The sequence below is a fragment of the Coffea arabica genome, chromosome 7e (assembly GCF_036785885.1).
Source record: "Coffea arabica cultivar ET-39 chromosome 7e, Coffea Arabica ET-39 HiFi, whole genome shotgun sequence".
Classification (NCBI taxonomy): domain Eukaryota; kingdom Viridiplantae; phylum Streptophyta; class Magnoliopsida; order Gentianales; family Rubiaceae; genus Coffea; species Coffea arabica.
This window is the reverse complement of record NC_092323.1, coordinates 33201810-33223214: the sequence shown is the minus strand read 5'-3', so window position 1 is coordinate 33223214 and position 21405 is coordinate 33201810.

Below are 21405 nucleotides of genomic sequence, written 5' to 3'. Positions count from 1 at the left end.
TCTTGCCTTCTTTTTCAGTCATTAGTCCTAATCTGAGTTTTAGATCGCGTCTAGGCCTTCATTCACCTCCATTCCTCGCTGCTGTCTTGTGTCACTTGTTGACTAGTCAAGAACGTACCTTGCGGTGACGCCTAATTTGCTCAACCCGAGCAACTAGCAAGCCAAGGAATTGCTTGGTGAGACTATTAGAGAGTGATACACTTGAGTGAAACACAAGCGTGAGTGACCTATACATTGTACCAAAAAAAAACAGAAGGAGAGAAGAGGTCGTTTGCTTATTTTCTTTTGCAGGTTTACCTAAGCATGTCTAGTGGAGTTGGTGACCAAACAATGGACTTTAAACTACACATGGTGGCCATGATGGAAGAATTCAAGCAGAGTTTGGATGAAGCTTTCGAGCCTCTTCATAGACGCCTTGACCGAATGGTGAATAAGGATGTCAAGAGGAGGGGTTCCCCACAATTTCATCCTGACGTCCAACCTACCTCTTCAAAGTCATTATATTCAAGGAGAAGGGAGGAGGTTCATTCGACAACAAAGCATGCAAATACTTTATCCATAGATGAAGGAGTTAGTTGAGTGCAGGAGACATGTCAACAACTCTCCTCCAACAAAAACTTGAAAAAGAGCGAGTTGAGTATGGTGGTGAGAGTGCACTTGAGGTAAAAGTTGAGGAATGTGAGATTGAAAAAGAGGTAAAAAAATCTGAGGAGATGAGTGAAGCATCAAGTGAGCTGATTGTGCATGGGAAGGCGAGTGTTTATAGTTTTCCTAACGAACTTAACTTTTGCCTTGTTTAGTGTTTCTGCTTTTGTACAGATTGAGCGAAGTGGAGTGAAGTTAGTCATGTAATGTTCCATTCCAAAGTTGCTTGTACAATTCACTAGCTTCCATGGAGTTTGTCTTCTAGGAGATAGATCTATTTGGTATCACTTCATGGAACAACCCGAATCTGTCCGCACCAATGGAGAATTAATTCGAACTCCATATTTCTATTCTTGTTTGTTACCCACGGTTCATTCATCATCTTTACCTTCTTTTGAGCATTATTTCCATCCTCACACATGTATTTCCTATGCAGATTTTGAAGGAAAATGTAAAGAGCCATCAATGCAGTCTAAAGTTGAATCGATTGATGGAAGGAATCACGTGTCACGGGGAGTTTTTGCATTTAACTCTTATTCTACACCTTCTTACCACTTAATTAATGACGTTCCATTGCTTATGTATCCAATTTCTGGTTCAAAACAAGCTGAGACTCATTTTGTTTTTGTAGGTTGTAAGGCTGCTCGAAATTTTCCAGCTTTGATTAAAGAGTTGCAACCTGGTTTCATGCTTGTGCCAGCTGCTTGTAATCTTCCATGCATATTCAAACATCCAAAAGCTGGTCACCATGAGATCATTTTATCAACTCAAACTGGCGCAAATTCAAGTGACTCGTCTGGAGTGTGACCTTCACTTCATTGCTGCCACTTATGTTGGGTGATGCAGACAAGTGTGTCAATCAAGACCCGAATGTTGTTTTTACCTCACTGGTTCATCCTTCCACGGAAGCGCAACATGAATGGCTCATTGTTCTATCTCCAGATGGGCAAGTAGTGCCAAATCAGCAACAACTAGGGTCGAATTATACTACCTTGCACAATCAGATTCAAGATTTTTCTAAGTTGAATCAGAGTCATCATGAAGATCCCTATCTAGTGCATGTGAAACGTAAGTTGTCAAGTAGTATTAACCCTACATATACTAATTGTGTGATTTGTTTTATGGGTTTGAATTTGACATGCAAACGACCAAGGGTTGATGAGAGAGTTTTGGAGTGCTACATGGAATTTTCACAAGCTTTATACAAGGTGTTTCTTGTCTTGGCGAATGTCCTTGTTCAAGAGCATCATGAGGTTGTCCAAGCGACATGTGACGTGGCTGGTGCTCATTCATCTCGCTCCCACATTGCATGGAGTACCACTTTTTCCCAAGATTTAAGGACAAATCCTTTTCAAGAGGAGGGGAATGATACGAATGAGCAAGCCTCAAAGGGAGGATTGGGCCTCGATTAAGTAGCTCTTGTTGAGCTTAGCTTCGGCCATGTGGGCCTTAGGTCCAATAGTACTTTAGCTAGTCATTAAGCTAGTTAATTAGTAGGTTAGCTTTCGGCCAAGAGAGACCCAATGGGCTGGCCGATTTTCCCTTCATGCTTTCCAAGCTTTATTAGGTTTAGTCAAGGCTATAAATAGCCCTAAAGCTGATGGTACATTTAGTTTTTGCGATGTTATTAATAAAATTCCAGACTTTCGTCTTACATTAAGCCAAATTCCTCTAGCTTGTGAAAGCTAAGTTGAACATCCTAGTGTGGTTCCTAGGTTGTTTATTGACTTATCAATCAAGCAAACACACTTGATTGTGGCATCCTCTGCCGTTGAATTCGTTCTTGAGTGGTCCGAGTTTGGGTTCAACTCCGTCGATTCCGTAACGTGTCCTCTAAGATCCTAAGTTGCTTCCGCGACCGGGCAGCGAGACCCTCGACAGCTCAGCGGAGGTCGAAGACCTGATTGACTAACACCAAAGCAACACCAAAATACCACCAAACCCCCGACCAAAAGGCCGAGGACCAGCACGCTCCGCAAATTCCAGAATTTTGGGTTGTCGGGTAGAGTACTTCTAGGATTTTCAAAAATTCAGCCTTGAAGGCATTTTGTCTTGCCTTCTTTTTCAGTCATTAGTCCTAATCTGAGTTTTAGATCGCGTCTAGGCCTTCATTCTCCTCCATTCCTTGCTGCTATCTTGTGTCACTTGTTGACTAGTCAAGAACGTACCTTGCGGTGACGCCTAATTTGTTCAACCCGAGCAACTAGCAAGCCAAGGAATTGCTTGGTGAGACTATTAGAGAGTGATACACTTGAGTGAAACACAAGCGTGAGTGACCTATACATTGTACCAAAAAAAAAAAGAAGGAGAGAAGAGGTCGTTTGCTTATTTTCTTTTGCAGGTTTACCTAAGCATGTCTAGTGGAGTTGGTGACCAAACAATGGACTTTAAACTACACATGGTGGCCATGATGGAAGAATTCAAGCAGAGTTTGGATGAAGCTTTCGAGCCTCTTCATAGACGCCTTGACCGAATGGTGAATAAGGATGTCAAGAGGAGGGGTTCCCCACAATTTCATCCTGACGTCCAACCTACCTCTTCAAAGTCATTATATTCAAGGAGAAGGGAGGAGGTTCATTCGACAACAAAGCATGCAAATACTTTATCCATAGATGAAGGAGTTAGTTGAGTGCAGGAGACATGTCAACAACTCTCCTCCAACAAAAACTTGAAAAAGAGCGAGTTGAGTATGGTGGTGAGAGTGCACTTGAGGTAAAAGTTGAGGAATGTGAGATTGAAAAAGAGGTAAAAAAATCTGAGGAGATGAGTGAAGCATCAAGTGAGCTGATTGTGCATGGGAAGGCGAGTGTTTATAGTTTTCCTAACGAACTTAACTTTTGCCTTGTTTAGTGTTTCTGCTTTTGTACAGATTGAGCGAAGTCGAGTGAAGTTAGTCATGCAATGTTCCATTCCAAAGTTGCTTGTACAATTCACTAGCTTCCATGGAGTTTGTCTTCTAGGAGATAGATCTATTTGGTATCACTTCATGGAACAACCCGAATCTGTCCGCACCAATGGAGAATTAATTCGAACTCCATATTTCTATTCTTGTTTGTTACCCACGGTTCATTCATCATCTTTACCTTCTTTTGAGCATTATTTCCATCCTCACACATGTATTTCCTATGCAGATTTTGAAGGAAAATGTAAAGAGCCATCAATGCAGTCTCAAGTTGAATCGATTGATGGAAGGAATCACGTGTCACGGGGAGTTTTTGCATTTAACTCTTATTCTACACCTTCTTACCACTTAATTAATGACGTTCCATTGCTTATGTATCCAATTTCTGGTTCAAAACAAGCTGAGACTCATTTTGTTTTTGTAGGTTGTAAGGCTGCTCGAAATTTTCCAGCTTTGATTAAAGAGTTGCAACCTGGTTTCATGCTTGTGCCAGCTGCTTGTAATCTTCCATGCATATTCATACATCCAAAAGCTGGTCACCATGAGATCATTTTATCAACTCAAACTGGCGCAAATTCAAGTGACTCGTCTGGAGTGTGACCTTCACTTCATTGCTGCCACTTATGTTGGGTGATGCAGACAAGTGTGTCAATCAAGACCCGAATGTTGTTTTTACCTCACTGGTTCATCCTTCCACGGAAGCGCAACATGAATGGCTCATTGTTCTATCTCCAGATGGGCAAGTAGTGCCAAATCAGCAACAACTAGGGTCGAATTATACTACCTTGCACAATCAGATTCAAGATTTTTCTAAGCTGAATGAGAGTCATCATGAAGATCCCTATCTAGTGCATGTGAAACGTAAGTTGTCAAGTAGTATTAACCCTACATATACTAATTGTGTGATTTGTTTTATGGGTTTGAATTTGACATGCAAACGACCAAGGGTTGATGAGAGAGTTTTGGAGTGCTACATGGAATTTTCACAAGCTTTATACAAGGTGTTTCTTGTCTTGGCGAATGTCCTTGTTCAAGAGCATCATGAGGTTGTCCAAGCGACATGTGACGTGGCTGGTGCTCATTCATCTCGCTCCCACATTGCATGGAGTACCACTTTTTCCCAAGATTTAAGGACAAATCCTTTTCAAGAGGAGGGGAATGATACGAATGAGCAAGCCTCAAAGGGAGGATTGGGCCTCGATTAAGTAGCTCTTGTTGAGCTTAGCTTCGGCCATGTGGGCCTTAGGTCCAATAGTACTTTAGCTAGTCATTAAGCTAGTTAATTAGTAGGTTAGCTTTCGGCCAAGAGAGACCCAATGGGCTGGCCGATTTTCCCTTCATGCTTTCCAAGCTTTATTAGGTTTAGTCAAGGCTATAAATAGCCCTAAAGCTGATGGTACATTTAGTTTTTGCGATGTTATTAATAAAATTCCAGACTTTCGTCTTACATTAAGCCAAATTCCTCTAGCTTGTGAAAGCTAAGTTGAACATCCTAGTGTGGTTCCTAGGTTGTTTATTGACTTATCAATCAAGCAAACACACTTGATTGTGGCATCCTCTGCCGTTGAATTCGTTCTTGAGTGGTCCGAGTTTGGGTTCAACTCCGTCGATTCCGTAACGTGTCCTCTAAGATCCTAAGTTGCTTCCGCGACCGGGCAGCGAGACCCTCGACAGCTCAGCGGAGGTCGAAGACCTGATTGACTAACACCAAAGCAACACCAAAATACCACCAAACCCCCGACCAAAAGGCCGAGGACCAGCACGCTCCGCAAATTCCAGAATTTTGGGTTGTCGGGTAGAGTACTTCTAGGATTTTCAAAATTTCAGCCTTGAAGGCATTTTGTCTTGCCTTCTTTTTCAGTCATTAGTCCTAATCTGAGTTTTAGATCGCGTCTAGGCCTTCATTCACCTCCATTCCTTGCTGCTATCTTGTGTCACTTGTTGACTAGTCAAGAACGTACCTTGCGGTGACGCCTAATTTGTTCAACCCGAGCAACTAGCAAGCCAAGGAATTGCTTGGTGAGACTATTAGAGAGTGATACACTTGAGTGAAACACAAGCGTGAGTGACCTATACATTGTACCAAAAAAAAAAAGAAGGAGAGAAGAGGTCGTTTGCTTATTTTCTTTTGCAGGTTTACCTAAGCATGTCTAGTGGAGTTGGTGACCAAACAATGGACTTTAAACTACACATGGTGGCCATGATGGAAGAATTCAAGCAGAGTTTGGATGAAGCTTTCGAGCCTCTTCATAGACGCCTTGACCGAATGGTGAATAAGGATGTCAAGAGGAGGGGTTCCCCACAATTTCATCCTGACGTCCAACCTACCTCTTCAAAGTCATTATATTCAAGGAGAAGGGAGGAGGTTCATTCGACAACAAAGCATGCAAATACTTTATCCATAGATGAAGGAGTTAGTTGAGTGCAGGAGACATGTCAACAACTCTCCTCCAACAAAAACTTGAAAAAGAGCGAGTTGAGTATGGTGGTGAGAGTGCACTTGAGGTAAAAGTTGAGGAATGTGAGATTGAAAAAGAGGTAAAAAAATCTGAGGAGATGAGTGAAGCATCAAGTGAGCTGATTGTGCATGGGAAGGCGAGTGTTTATAGTTTTCCTAACGAACTTAACTTTTGCCTTGTTTAGTGTTTCTGCTTTTGTACAGATTGAGCGAAGTCGAGTGAAGTTAGTCATGCAATGTTCCATTCCAAAGTTGCTTGTACAATTCACTAGCTTCCATGGAGTTTGTCTTCTAGGAGATAGATCTATTTGGTATCACTTCATGGAACAACCCGAATCTGTCCGCACCAATGGAGAATTAATTCGAACTCCATATTTCTATTCTTGTTTGTTACCCACGGTTCATTCATCATCTTTACCTTCTTTTGAGCATTATTTCCATCCTCACACATGTATTTCCTATGCAGATTTTGAAGGAAAATGTAAAGAGCCATCAATGCAGTCTAAAGTTGAATCGATTGATGGAAGGAATCACGTGTCACGGGGAGTTTTTGCATTTAACTCTTATTCTACACCTTCTTACCACTTAATTAATGACGTTCCATTGCTTATGTATCCAATTTCTGGTTCAAAACAAGCTGAGACTCATTTTGTTTTTGTAGGTTGTAAGGCTGCTCGAAATTTTCCAGCTTTGATTAAAGAGTTGCAACCTGGTTTCATGCTTGTGCCAGCTGCTTGTAATCTTCCATGCATATTCATACATCCAAAAGCTGGTCACCATGAGATCATTTTATCAACCCAAACTGGCGTGTGACTCGTCTGCAAATTCAAGTGACTCGTCTGGAGTGTGACCTTCACTTCATTGCTGCCACTTATGTTGGGTGATGCAGACAAGTGTGTCAATCAAGACCCGAATGTTGTTTTTACCTCACTGGTTCATCCTTCCACGGAAGCGCAACATGAATGGCTCATTGTTCTATCTCCAGATGGGCAAGTAGTGCCAAATCAGCAACAACTAGGGTCGAATTATACTACCTTGCACAATCAGATTCAAGATTTTTCTAAGCTGAATGAGAGTCATCATGAAGATCCCTATCTAGTGCATGTGAAACGTAAGTTGTCAAGTAGTATTAACCCTACATATACTAATTGTGTGATTTGTTTTATGGGTTTGAATTTGACATGCAAACGACCAAGGGTTGATGAGAGAGTTTTGGAGTGCTACATGGAATTTTCACAAGCTTTATACAAGGTGTTTCTTGTCTTGGCGAATGTCCTTGTTCAAGAGCATCATGAGGTTGTCCAAGCGACATGTGACGTGGCTGGTGCTCATTCATCTCGCTCCCACATTGCATGGAGTACCACTTTTTCCCAAGATTTAAGGACAAATCCTTTTCAAGAGGAGGGGAATGATACGAATGAGCAAGCCTCAAAGGGAGGATTGGGCCTCGATTAAGTAGCTCTTGTTGAGCTTAGCTTCGGCCATGTGGGCCTTAGGTCCAATAGTACTTTAGCTAGTCATTAAGCTAGTTAATTAGTAGGTTAGCTTTCGGCCAAGAGAGACCCAATGGGCTGGCCGATTTTCCCTTCATGCTTTCCAAGCTTTATTAGCTTTAGTCAAGGCTATAAATAGCCCTAAAGCTGATGGTACATTTAGTTTTTGCGATGTTATTAATAAAATTCCAGACTTTCGTCTTACATTAAGCCAAATTCCTCTAGCTTGTGAAAGCTAAGTTGAACATCCTAGTGTGGTTCCTAGGTTGTTTATTGACTTATCAATCAAGCAAACACACTTGATTGTGGCATCCTCTGCCGTTGAATTCGTTCTTGAGTGGTCCGAGTTTGGGTTCAACTCCGTCGATTCCGTAACGTGTCCTCTAAGATCCTAAGTTGCTTCCGCGACCGGGCAGCGAGACCCTCGACAGCTCAGCGGAGGTCGAAGACCTGATTGACTAACACCAAAGCAACACCAAAATACCACCAAACCCCCGACCAAAAGGCCGAGGACCAGCACGCTCCGCAAATTCCAGAATTTTGGGTTGTCGGGTAGAGTACTTCTAGGATTTTCAAAAATTCAGCCTTGAAGGCATTTTGTCTTGCCTTCTTTTTCAGTCATTAGTCCTAATCTGAGTTTTAGATCGCGTCTAGGCCTTCATTCACCTCCATTCCTCGCTGCTGTCTTGTGTCACTTGTTGACTAGTCAAGAACGTACCTTGCGGTGACGCCTAATTTGCTCAACCCGAGCAACTAGCAAGCCAAGGAATTGCTTGGTGAGACTATTAGAGAGTGATACACTTGAGTGAAACACAAGCGTGAGTGACCTATACATTGTACCAAAAAAAAACAGAAGGAGAGAAGAGGTCGTTTGCTTATTTTCTTTTGCAGGTTTACCTAAGCATGTCTAGTGGAGTTGGTGACCAAACAATGGACTTTAAACTACACATGGTGGCCATGATGGAAGAATTCAAGCAGAGTTTGGATGAAGCTTTCGAGCCTCTTCATAGACGCCTTGACCGAATGGTGAATAAGGATGTCAAGAGGAGGGGTTCCCCACAATTTCATCCTGACGTCCAACCTACCTCTTCAAAGTCATTATATTCAAGGAGAAGGGAGGAGGTTCATTCGACAACAAAGCATGCAAATACTTTATCCATAGATGAAGGAGTTAGTTGAGTGCAGGAGACATGTCAACAACTCTCCTCCAACAAAAACTTGAAAAAGAGCGAGTTGAGTATGGTGGTGAGAGTGCACTTGAGGTAAAAGTTGAGGAATGTGAGATTGAAAAAGAGGTAAAAAAATCTGAGGAGATGAGTGAAGCATCAAGTGAGCTGATTGTGCATGGGAAGGCGAGTGTTTATAGTTTTCCTAACGAACTTAACTTTTGCCTTGTTTAGTGTTTCTGCTTTTGTACAGATTGAGCGAAGTCGAGTGAAGTTAGTCATGCAATGTTCCATTCCAAAGTTGCTTGTACAATTCACTAGCTTCCATGGAGTTTGTCTTCTAGGAGATAGATCTATTTGGTATCACTTCATGGAACAACCCGAATCTGTCCGCACCAATGGAGAATTAATTCGAACTCCATATTTCTATTCTTGTTTGTTACCCACGGTTCATTCATCATCTTTACCTTCTTTTGAGCATTATTTCCATCCTCACACATGTATTTCCTATGCAGATTTTGAAGGAAAATGTAAAGAGCCATCAATGCAGTCTAAAGTTGAATCGATTGATGGAAGGAATCACGTGTCACGGGGAGTTTTTGCATTTAACTCTTATTCTACACCTTCTTACCACTTAATTAATGACGTTCCATTGCTTATGTATCCAATTTCTGGTTCAAAACAAGCTGAGACTCATTTTGTTTTTGTAGGTTGTAAGGCTGCTCGAAATTTTCCAGCTTTGATTAAAGAGTTGCAACCTGGTTTCATGCTTGTGCCAGCTGCTTGTAATCTTCCATGCATATTCATACATCCAAAAGCTGGTCACCATGAGATCATTTTATCAACCCAAACTGGCGCAAATTCAAGTGACTCGTCTGGAGTGTGACCTTCACTTCATTGCTGCCACTTATGTTGGGTGATGCAGACAAGTGTGTCAATCAAGACCCGAATGTTGTTTTTACCTCACTGGTTCATCCTTCCACGGAAGCGCAACATGAATGGCTCATTGTTCTATCTCCAGATGGGCAAGTAGTGCCAAATCAGCAACAACTAGGGTCGAATTATACTACCTTGCACAATCAGATTCAAGATTTTTCTAAGCTGAATGAGAGTCATCATGAAGATCCCTATCTAGTGCATGTGAAACGTAAGTTGTCAAGTAGTATTAACCCTACATATACTAATTGTGTGATTTGTTTTATGGGTTTGAATTTGACATGCAAACGACCAAGGGTTGATGAGAGAGTTTTGGAGTGCTACATGGAATTTTCACAAGCTTTATACAAGGTGTTTCTTGTCTTGGCGAATGTCCTTGTTCAAGAGCATCATGAGGTTGTCCAAGCGACATGTGACGTGGCTGGTGCTCATTCATCTCGCTCCCACATTGCATGGAGTACCACTTTTTCCCAAGATTTAAGGACAAATCCTTTTCAAGAGGAGGGGAATGATACGAATGAGCAAGCCTCAAAGGGAGGATTGGGCCTCGATTAAGTAGCTCTTGTTGAGCTTAGCTTCGGCCATGTGGGCCTTAGGTCCAATAGTACTTTAGCTAGTCATTAAGCTAGTTAATTAGTAGGTTAGCTTTCGGCCAAGAGAGACCCAATGGGCTGGCCGATTTTCCCTTCATGCTTTCCAAGCTTTATTAGCTTTAGTCAAGGCTATAAATAGCCCTAAAGCTGATGGTACATTTAGTTTTTGCGATGTTATTAATAAAATTCCAGACTTTCGTCTTACATTAAGCCAAATTCCTCTAGCTTGTGAAAGCTAAGTTGAACATCCTAGTGTGGTTCCTAGGTTGTTTATTGACTTATCAATCAAGCAAACACACTTGATTGTGGCATCCTCTGCCGTTGAATTCGTTCTTGAGTGGTCCGAGTTTGGGTTCAACTCCGTCGATTCCGTAACGTGTCCTCTAAGATCCTAAGTTGCTTCCGCGACCGGGCAGCGAGACCCTCGACAGCTCAGCGGAGGTCGAAGACCTGATTGACTAACACCAAAGCAACACCAAAATACCACCAAACCCCCGACCAAAAGGCCGAGGACCAGCACGCTCCGCAAATTCCAGAATTTTGGGTTGTCGGGTAGAGTACTTCTAGGATTTTCAAAATTTCAGCCTTGAAGGCATTTTGTCTTGCCTTCTTTTTCAGTCATTAGTCCTAATCTGAGTTTTAGATCGCGTCTAGGCCTTCATTCACCTCCATTCCTTGCTGCTATCTTGTGTCACTTGTTGACTAGTCAAGAACGTACCTTGCGGTGACGCCTAATTTGTTCAACCCGAGCAACTAGCAAGCCAAGGAATTGCTTGGTGAGACTATTAGAGAGTGATACACTTGAGTGAAACACAAGCGTGAGTGACCTATACATTGTACCAAAAAAAAAAAGAAGGAGAGAAGAGGTCGTTTGCTTATTTTCTTTTGCAGGTTTACCTAAGCATGTCTAGTGGAGTTGGTGACCAAACAATGGACTTTAAACTACACATGGTGGCCATGATGGAAGAATTCAAGCAGAGTTTGGATGAAGCTTTCGAGCCTCTTCATAGACGCCTTGACCGAATGGTGAATAAGGATGTCAAGAGGAGGGGTTCCCCACAATTTCATCCTGACGTCCAACCTACCTCTTCAAAGTCATTATATTCAAGGAGAAGGGAGGAGGTTCATTCGACAACAAAGCATGCAAATACTTTATCCATAGATGAAGGAGTTAGTTGAGTGCAGGAGACATGTCAACAACTCTCCTCCAACAAAAACTTGAAAAAGAGCGAGTTGAGTATGGTGGTGAGAGTGCACTTGAGGTAAAAGTTGAGGAATGTGAGATTGAAAAAGAGGTAAAAAAATCTGAGGAGATGAGTGAAGCATCAAGTGAGCTGATTGTGCATGGGAAGGCGAGTGTTTATAGTTTTCCTAACGAACTTAACTTTTGCCTTGTTTAGTGTTTCTGCTTTTGTACAGATTGAGCGAAGTCGAGTGAAGTTAGTCATGCAATGTTCCATTCCAAAGTTGCTTGTACAATTCACTAGCTTCCATGGAGTTTGTCTTCTAGGAGATAGATCTATTTGGTATCACTTCATGGAACAACCCGAATCTGTCCGCACCAATGGAGAATTAATTCGAACTCCATATTTCTATTCTTGTTTGTTACCCACGGTTCATTCATCATCTTTACCTTCTTTTGAGCATTATTTCCATCCTCACACATGTATTTCCTATGCAGATTTTGAAGGAAAATGTAAAGAGCCATCAATGCAGTCTAAAGTTGAATCGATTGATGGAAGGAATCACGTGTCACGGGGAGTTTTTGCATTTAACTCTTATTCTACACCTTCTTACCACTTAATTAATGACGTTCCATTGCTTATGTATCCAATTTCTGGTTCAAAACAAGCTGAGACTCATTTTGTTTTTGTAGGTTGTAAGGCTGCTCGAAATTTTCCAGCTTTGATTAAAGAGTTGCAACCTGGTTTCATGCTTGTGCCAGCTGCTTGTAATCTTCCATGCATATTCATACATCCAAAAGCTGGTCACCATGAGATCACTTTATCAACTCAAACTGGCGCAAATTCAAGTGACTCGTCTGGAGTGTGACCTTCACTTCATTGCTGCCACTTATGTTGGGTGATGCAGACAAGTGTGTCAATCAAGACCCGAATGTTGTTTTTACCTCACTGGTTCATCCTTCCACGGAAGCGCAACATGAATGGCTCATTGTTCTATCTGCAGATGGGCAAGTAGTGCCAAATCAGCAACAACTAGGGTCGAATTATACTACCTTGCACAATCAGATTCAAGATTTTTCTAAGCTGAATGAGAGTCATCATGAAGATCCCTATCTAGTGCATGTGAAACGTAAGTTGTCAAGTAGTATTAACCCTACATATACTAATTGTGTGATTTGTTTTATGGGTTTGAATTTGACATGCAAACGACCAAGGGTTGATGAGAGAGTTTTGGAGTGCTACATGGAATTTTCACAAGCTTTATACAAGGTGTTTCTTGTCTTGGCGAATGTCCTTGTTCAAGAGCATCATGAGGTTGTCCAAGCGACATGTGACGTGGCTGGTGCTCATTCATCTCGCTCCCACATTGCATGGAGTACCACTTTTTCCCAAGATTTAAGGACAAATCCTTTTCAAGAGGAGGGGAATGATACGAATGAGCAAGCCTCAAAGGGAGGATTGGGCCTCGATTAAGTAGCTCTTGTTGAGCTTAGCTTCGGCCATGTGGGCCTTAGGTCCAATAGTACTTTAGCTAGTCATTAAGCTAGTTAATTAGTAGGTTAGCTTTCGGCCAAGAGAGACCCAATGGGCTGGCCGATTTTCCCTTCATGCTTTCCAAGCTTTATTAGGTTTAGTCAAGGCTATAAATAGCCCTAAAGCTGATGGTACATTTAGTTTTTGCGATGTTATTAATAAAATTCCAGAATTTCGTCTTCCATTAAGCCAAATTCCTCTAGCTTGTGAAAGCTAAGTTGAACATCCTAGTGTGGTTCCTAGGTTGTTTATTGACTTATCAATCAAGCAAACACACTTGATTGTGGCATCCTCTGCCGTTGAATTCGTTCTTGAGTGGTCCGAGTTTGGGTTCAACTCCGTCGATTCCGTAACGTGTCCTCTAAGATCCTAAGTTGCTTCCGCGACCGGGCAGCGAGACCCTCGACAGCTCAGCGGAGGTCGAAGACCTGATTGACTAACACCAAAGCAACACCAAAATACCACCAAACCCCCGACCAAAAGGCCGAGGACCAGCACGCTCCGCAAATTCCAGAATTTTGGGTTGTCGGGTAGAGTACTTCTAGGATTTTCAAAAATTCAGCCTTGAAGGCATTTTGTCTTGCCTTCTTTTTCAGTCATTAGTCCTAATCTGAGTTTTAGATCGCGTCTAGGCCTTCATTCACCTCCATTCCTTGCTGCTATCTTGTGTCACTTGTTGACTAGTCAAGAACGTACCTTGCGGTGACGCCTAATTTGTTCAACCCGAGCAACTAGCAAGCCAAGGAATTGCTTGGTGAGACTATTAGAGAGTGATACACTTGAGTGAAACACAAGCGTGAGTGACCTATACATTGTACCAAAAAAAAAAAGAAGGAGAGAAGAGGTCGTTTGCTTATTTTCTTTTGCAGGTTTACCTAAGCATGTCTAGTGGAGTTGGTGACCAAACAATGGACTTTAAACTACACATGGTGGCCATGATGGAAGAATTCAAGCAGAGTTTGGATGAAGCTTTCGAGCCTCTTCATAGACGCCTTGACCGAATGGTGAATAAGGATGTCAAGAGGAGGGGTTCCCCACAATTTCATCCTGACGTCCAACCTACCTCTTCAAAGTCATTATATTCAAGGAGAAGGGAGGAGGTTCATTCGACAACAAAGCATGCAAATACTTTATCCATAGATGAAGGAGTTAGTTGAGTGCAGGAGACATGTCAACAACTCTCCTCCAACAAAAACTTGAAAAAGAGCGAGTTGAGTATGGTGGTGAGAGTGCACTTGAGGTAAAAGTTGAGGAATGTGAGATTGAAAAAGAGGTAAAAAAATCTGAGGAGATGAGTGAAGCATCAAGTGAGCTGATTGTGCATGGGAAGGCGAGTGTTTATAGTTTTCCTAACGAACTTAACTTTTGCCTTGTTTAGTGTTTCTGCTTTTGTACAGATTGAGCGAAGTCGAGTGAAGTTAGTCATACAATGTTCCATTCCAAAGTTGCTTGTACAATTCACTAGCTTCCATGGAGTTTGTCTTCTAGGAGATAGATCTATTTGGTATCACTTCGTGGAACAACCCGAATCTGTCCGCACCGATGGAGAATTAATTCGAACTCCATATTTCTATTCTTGTTTGTTACCCACGGTTCATTCATCATCTTTACCTTCTTTTGAGCATTATTTCCATCCTCACACATGTATTTCCTATGCAGATTTTGAAGGAAAATGTAAAGAGCCATCAATGCAGTCTCAAGTTGAATCGATTGATGGAAGGAATCACGTGTCACGGGGAGTTTTTGCATTTAACTCTTATTCTACACCTTCTTACCACTTAATTAATGACGTTCCATTGCTTATGTATCCAATTTCTGGTTCAAAACAAGCTGAGACTCATTTTGTTTTTGTAGGTTGTAAGGCTGCTCGAAATTTTCCAGCTTTGATTAAAGAGTTGCAACCTGGTTTCATGCTTGTGCCAGCTGCTTGTAATCTTCCATGCATATTCATACATCCAAAAGCTGGTCACCATGAGATCACTTTATCAACTCAAACTGGCGCAAATTCAAGTGACTCGTCTGGAGTGTGACCTTCACTTCATTGCTGCCACTTATGTTGGGTGATGCAGACAAGTGTGTCAATCAAGACCCGAATGTTGTTTTTACCTCACTGGTTCATCCTTCCACGGAAGCGCAACATGAATGGCTCATTGTTCTATCTGCAGATGGGCAAGTAGTGCCAAATCAGCAACAACTAGGGTCGAATTATACTACCTTGCACAATCAGATTCAAGATTTTTCTAAGCTGAATGAGAGTCATCATGAAGATCCCTATCTAGTGCATGTGAAACGTAAGTTGTCAAGTAGTATTAACCCTACATATACTAATTGTGTGATTTGTTTTATGGGTTTGAATTTGACATGCAAACGACCAAGGGTTGATGAGAGAGTTTTGGAGTGCTACATGGAATTTTCACAAGCTTTATACAAGGTGTTTCTTGTCTTGGCGAATGTCCTTGTTCAAGAGCATCATGAGGTTGTCCAAGCGACATGTGACGTGGCTGGTGCTCATTCATCTCGCTCCCACATTGCATGGAGTACCACTTTTTCCCAAGATTTAAGGACAAATCCTTTTCAAGAGGAGGGGAATGATACGAATGAGCAAGCCTCAAAGGGAGGATTGGGCCTCGATTAAGTAGCTCTTGTTGAGCTTAGCTTCGGCCATGTGGGCCTTAGGTCCAATAGTACTTTAGCTAGTCATTAAGCTAGTTAATTAGTAGGTTAGCTTTCGGCCAAGAGAGACCCAATGGGCTGGCCGATTTTCCCTTCATGCTTTCCAAGCTTTATTAGGTTTAGTCAAGGCTATAAATAGCCCTAAAGCTGATGGTACATTTAGTTTTTGCGATGTTATTAATAAAATTCCAGAATTTCGTCTTCCATTAAGCCAAATTCCTCTAGCTTGTGAAAGCTAAGTTGAACATCCTAGTGTGGTTCCTAGGTTGTTTATTGACTTATCAATCAAGCAAACACACTTGATTGTGGCATCCTCTGCCGTTGAATTCGTTCTTGAGTGGTCCGAGTTTGGGTTCAACTCCGTCGATTCCGTAACGTGTCCTCTAAGATCCTAAGTTGCTTCCGCGACCGGGCAGCGAGACCCTCGACAGCTCAGCGGAGGTCGAAGACCTGATTGACTAACACCAAAGCAACACCAAAATACCACCAAACCCCAGACCAAAAGGCCGAGGACCAGCACGCTCCGCAAATTCCAGAATTTTGGGTTGTCGGGTAGAGTACTTCTAGGATTTTCAAAAATTCAGCCTTGAAGGCATTTTGTCTTGCCTTCTTTTTCAGTCATTAGTCCTAATCTGAGTTTTAGATCACGTCTAGGCCTTCATTCACCTCCATTCCTTGCTGCTATCTTGTGTCACTTGTTGACTAGTCAAGAACGTACCTTGCGGTGACGCCTAATTTGTTCAACCCGAGCAACTAGCAAGCCAACGAATTGCTTGGTGAGACTATTAGAGAGTGATACACTTGAGTGAAACACAAGCGTGAGTGACCTATACATTGTACCAAAAAAAAAAAGAAGGAGAGAAGAGGTCGTTTGCTTATTTTCTTTTGCAGGTTTACCTAAGCATGTCTAGTGGAGTTGGTGACCAAACAATGGACTTTAAACTACACATGGTGGCCATGATGGAAGAATTCAAGCAGAGTTTGGATAAAGCTTTCGAGCCTCTTCATAGACGCCTTGACCGAATGGTGAATAAGGATGTCAAGAGGAGGGGTTCCCCACAATTTCATCCTGACGTCCAACCTACCTCTTCAAAGTCATTATATTCAAGGAGAAGGGAGGAGGTTCATTCGACAACAAAGCATGTAAATACTTTATCCATAGATGAAGGAGTTAGTTGAGTGCAGGAGACATGTCAACAACTCTCCTCCAACAAAAACTTGAAAAAGAGCGAGTTGAGTATGGTGGTGAGAGTGCACTTGAGGTAAAAGTTGAGGAATGTGAGATTGAAAAAGAGGTAAAAAAATATGAGGAGATGAGTGAAGCATCAAGTGAGCTGATTGTGCATGGGAAGGCGAGTGTTTATAGTTTTCCTAACGAACTTAACTTTTGCCTTGTTTAGTGTTTCTGCTTTTGTACAGATTGAGCGAAGTCGAGTGAAGTTAGTCATGCAATGTTCCATTCCAAAGTTGCTTGTACAATTCACTAGCTTCCATGGAGTTTGTCTTCTAGGAGATAGATCTATTTGGTATCACTTCATGGAACAACCCGAATCTGTCCGCACCAATGGAGAATTAATTCGAACTCCATATTTCTATTCTTGTTTGTTACCCACGGTTCATTCATCATCTTTACCTTCTTTTGAGCATTATTTCCATCCTCACACATGTATTTCCTATGCAGATTTTGAAGGAAAATGTAAAGAGCCATCAATGCAGTCTCAAGTTGAATCGATTGATGGAAGGAATCACGTGTCACGGGGAGTTTTTGCATTTAACTCTTATTCTACACCTTCTTACCACTTAATTAATGACGTTCCATTGCTTATGTATCCAATTTCTGGTTCAAAACAAGCTGAGACTCATTTTGTTTTTGTAGGTTGTAAGGCTGCTCGAAATTTTCCAGCTTTGATTAAAGAGTTGCAACCTGGTTTCATGCTTGTGCCAGCTGCTTGTAATCTTCCATGCATATTCATACATCCAAAAGCTGGTCACCATGAGATCACTTTATCAACTCAAACTGGCGCAAATTCAAGTGACTCGTCTGGAGTGTGACCTTCACTTCGTTGCTGCCACTTATGTTGGGTGATGCAGACAAGTGTGTCAATCAAGACCCGAATGTTGTTTTTACCTCACTGGTTCATCCTTCCACGGAAGCGCAACATGAATGGCTCATTGTTCTATCTGCAGATGGGCAAGTAGTGCCAAATCAGCAACAACTAGGGTCGAATTATACTACCTTGCACAATCAGATTCAAGATTTTTCTAAGCTGAATGAGAGTCATCATGAAGATCCCTATCTAGTGCATGTGAAACGTAAGTTGTCAAGTAGTATTAACCCTACATATACTAATTGTGTGATTTGTTTTATGGGTTTGAATTTGACATGCAAACGACCAAGGGTTGATGAGAGAGTTTTGGAGTGCTACATGGAATTTTCACAAGCTTTATACAAGGTGTTTCTTGTCTTGGCGAATGTCCTTGTTCAAGAGCATCATGAGGTTGTCCAAGCGACATGTGACGTGGCTGGTGCTCATTCATCTCGCTCCCACATTGCATGGAGTACCACTTTTTCCCAAGATTTAAGGACAAATCCTTTTCAAGAGGAGGGGAATGATACGAATGAGCAAGCCTCAAAGGGAGGATTGGGCCTCGATTAAGTAGCTCTTGTTGAGCTTAGCTTCGGCCATGTGGGCCTTAGGTCCAATAGTACTTTAGCTAGTCATTAAGCTAGTTAATTAGTAGGTTAGCTTTCGGCCAAGAGAGACCCAATGGGCTGGCCGATTTTCCCTTCATGCTTTCCAAGCTTTATTAGGTTTAGTCAAGGCTATAAATAGCCCTAAAGCTGATGGTACATTTAGTTTTTGCGATGTTATTAATAAAATTCCAGAATTTCGTCTTCCATTAAGCCAAATTCCTCTAGCTTGTGAAAGCTAAGTTGAACATCCTAGTGTGGTTCCTAGGTTGTTTATTGACTTATCAATCAAGCAAACACACTTGATTGTGGCATCCTCTGCCGTTGAATTCGTTCTTGAGTGGTCCGAGTTTGGGTTCAACTCCGTCGATTCCGTAACGTGTCCTCTAAGATCCTAAGTTGCTTCCGCGACCGGGCAGCGAGACCCTCGACAGCTCAGCGGAGGTCGAAGACCTGATTGACTAACACCAAAGCAACACCAAAATACCACCAAACCCCCGACCAAAAGGCCGAGGACCAGCACGCTCCGCAAATTCCAGAATTTTGGGTTGTCGGGTAGAGTACTTCTAGGATTTTCAAAAATTCAGCCTTGAAGGCATTTTGTCTTGCCTTCTTTTTCAGTCATTAGTCCTAATCTGAGTTTTAGATCGCGTCTAGGCCTTCATTCACCTCCATTCCTTGCTGCTATCTTGTGTCACTTGTTGACTAGTCAAGAACGTACCTTGCGGTGACGCCTAATTTGTTCAACCCGAGCAACTAGCAAGCCAAGGAATTGCTTGGTGAGACTATTAGAGAGTGATACACTTGAGTGAAACACAAGCGTGAGTGACCTATACATTGTACCAAAAAAAAAAAGAAGGAGAGAAGAGGTCGTTTGCTTATTTTCTTTTGCAGGTTTACCTAAGCATGTCTAGTGGAGTTGGTGACCAAACAATGGACTTTAAACTACACATGGTGGCCATGATGGAAGAATTCAAGCAGAGTTTGGATGAAGCTTTCGAGCCTCTTCATAGACGCCTTGACCGAATGGTGAATAAGGATGTCAAGAGGAGGGGTTCCCCACAATTTCATCCTGACGTCCAACCTACCTCTTCAAAGTCATTATATTCAAGGAGAAGGGAGGAGGTTCATTCGACAACAAAGCATGCAAATACTTTATCCATAGATGAAGGAGTTAGTTGAGTGCAGGAGACATGTCAACAACTCTCCTCCAACAAAAACTTGAAAAAGAGCGAGTTGAGTATGGTGGTGAGAGTGCACTTGAGGTAAAAGTTGAGGAATGTGAGATTGAAAAAGAGGTAAAAAAATCTGAGGAGATGAGTGAAGCATCAAGTGAGCTGATTGTGCATGGGAAGGCGAGTGTTTATAGTTTTCCTAACGAACTTAACTTTTGCCTTGTTTAGTGTTTCTGCTTTTGTACAGATTGAGCGAAGTCGAGTGAAGTTAGTCATGCAATGTTCCATTCCAAAGTTGCTTGTACAATTCACTAGCTTCCATGGAGTTTGTCTTCTAGGAGATAGATCTATTTGGTATCACTTCATGGAACAACCCGAATCTGTCCGCACCAATGGAGAATTAATTCGAACTCCATATTTCTATTCTTGTTTGTTACCCACGGTTCATTCATCATCTTTACCTTCTTTTGAGCATTATTTCCATCCTCACACATGTATTTCCTATGCAGATTTTGAAGGAAAATGTAAAGAGCCATCAATGCAGTCTAAAGTTGAATCGATTGATGGAAGGAATCACGTGTCACGGGGAGTTTTTGCATTTAACTCTTATTCTACACCTTCTTACCACTTAATTAATGACGTTCCATTGCTTATGTATCCAATTTCTGGTTCAAAACAAGCTGAGACTCATTTTGTTTTTGTAGGTTGTAAGGCTGCTCGAAATTTTCCAGCTTTGATTAAAGAGTTGCAACCTGGTTTCATGCTTGTGCCAGCTGCTTGTAATCTTCCATGCATATTCATACATCCAAAAGCTGGTCACCATGAGATCACTTTATCAACTCAAACTGGCGCAAATTCAAGTGACTCGTCTGGAGTGTGACCTTCACTTCATTGCTGCCACTTATGTTGGGTGATGCAGACAAGTGTGTCAATCAAGACCCGAATGTTGTTTTTACCTCACTGGTTCATCCTTCCACGGAAGCGCAACATGAATGGCTCATTGTTCTATCTGCAGATGGGCAAGTAGTGCCAAATCAGCAACAACTAGGGTCGAATTATACTACCTTGCACAATCAGATTCAAGATTTTTCTAAGCTGAATGAGAGTCATCATGAAGATCCCTATCTAGTGCATGTGAAACGTAAGTTGTCAAGTAGTATTAACCCTACATATACTAATTGTGTGATTTGTTTTATGGGTTTGAATTTGACATGCAAACGACCAAGGGTTGATGAGAGAGTTTTGGAGTGCTACATGGAATTTTCACAAGCTTTATACAAGGTGTTTCTTGTCTTGGCGAATGTCCTTGTTCAAGAGCATCATGAGGTTGTCCAAGCGACATGTGACGTGGCTGGTGCTCATTCATCTCGCTCCCACATTGCATGGAGTACCACTTTTTCCCAAGATTTAAGGACAAATCCTTTTCAAGAGGAGGGGAATGATACGAATGAGCAAGCCTCAAAGGGAGGATTGGGCCTCGATTAAGTAGCTCTTGTTGAGCTTAGCTTCGGCCATGTGGGCCTTAGGTCCAATAGTACTTTAGCTAGTCATTAAGCTAGTTAATTAGTAGGTTAGCTTTCGGCCAAGAGAGACCCAATGGGCTGGCCGATTTTCCCTTCATGCTTTCCAAGCTTTATTAGGTTTAGTCAAGGCTATAAATAGCCCTAAAGCTGATGGTACATTTAGTTTTTGCGATGTTATTAATAAAATTCCAGAATTTCGTCTTCCATTAAGCCAAATTCCTCTAGCTTGTGAAAGCTAAGTTGAACATCCTAGTGTGGTTCCTAGGTTGTTTATTGACTTATCAATCAAGCAAACACACTTGATTGTGGCATCCTCTGCCGTTGAATTCGTTCTTGAGTGGTCCGAGTTTGGGTTCAACTCCGTCGATTCCGTAACGTGTCCTCTAAGATCCTAAGTTGCTTCCGCGACCGGGCAGCGAGACCCTCGACAGC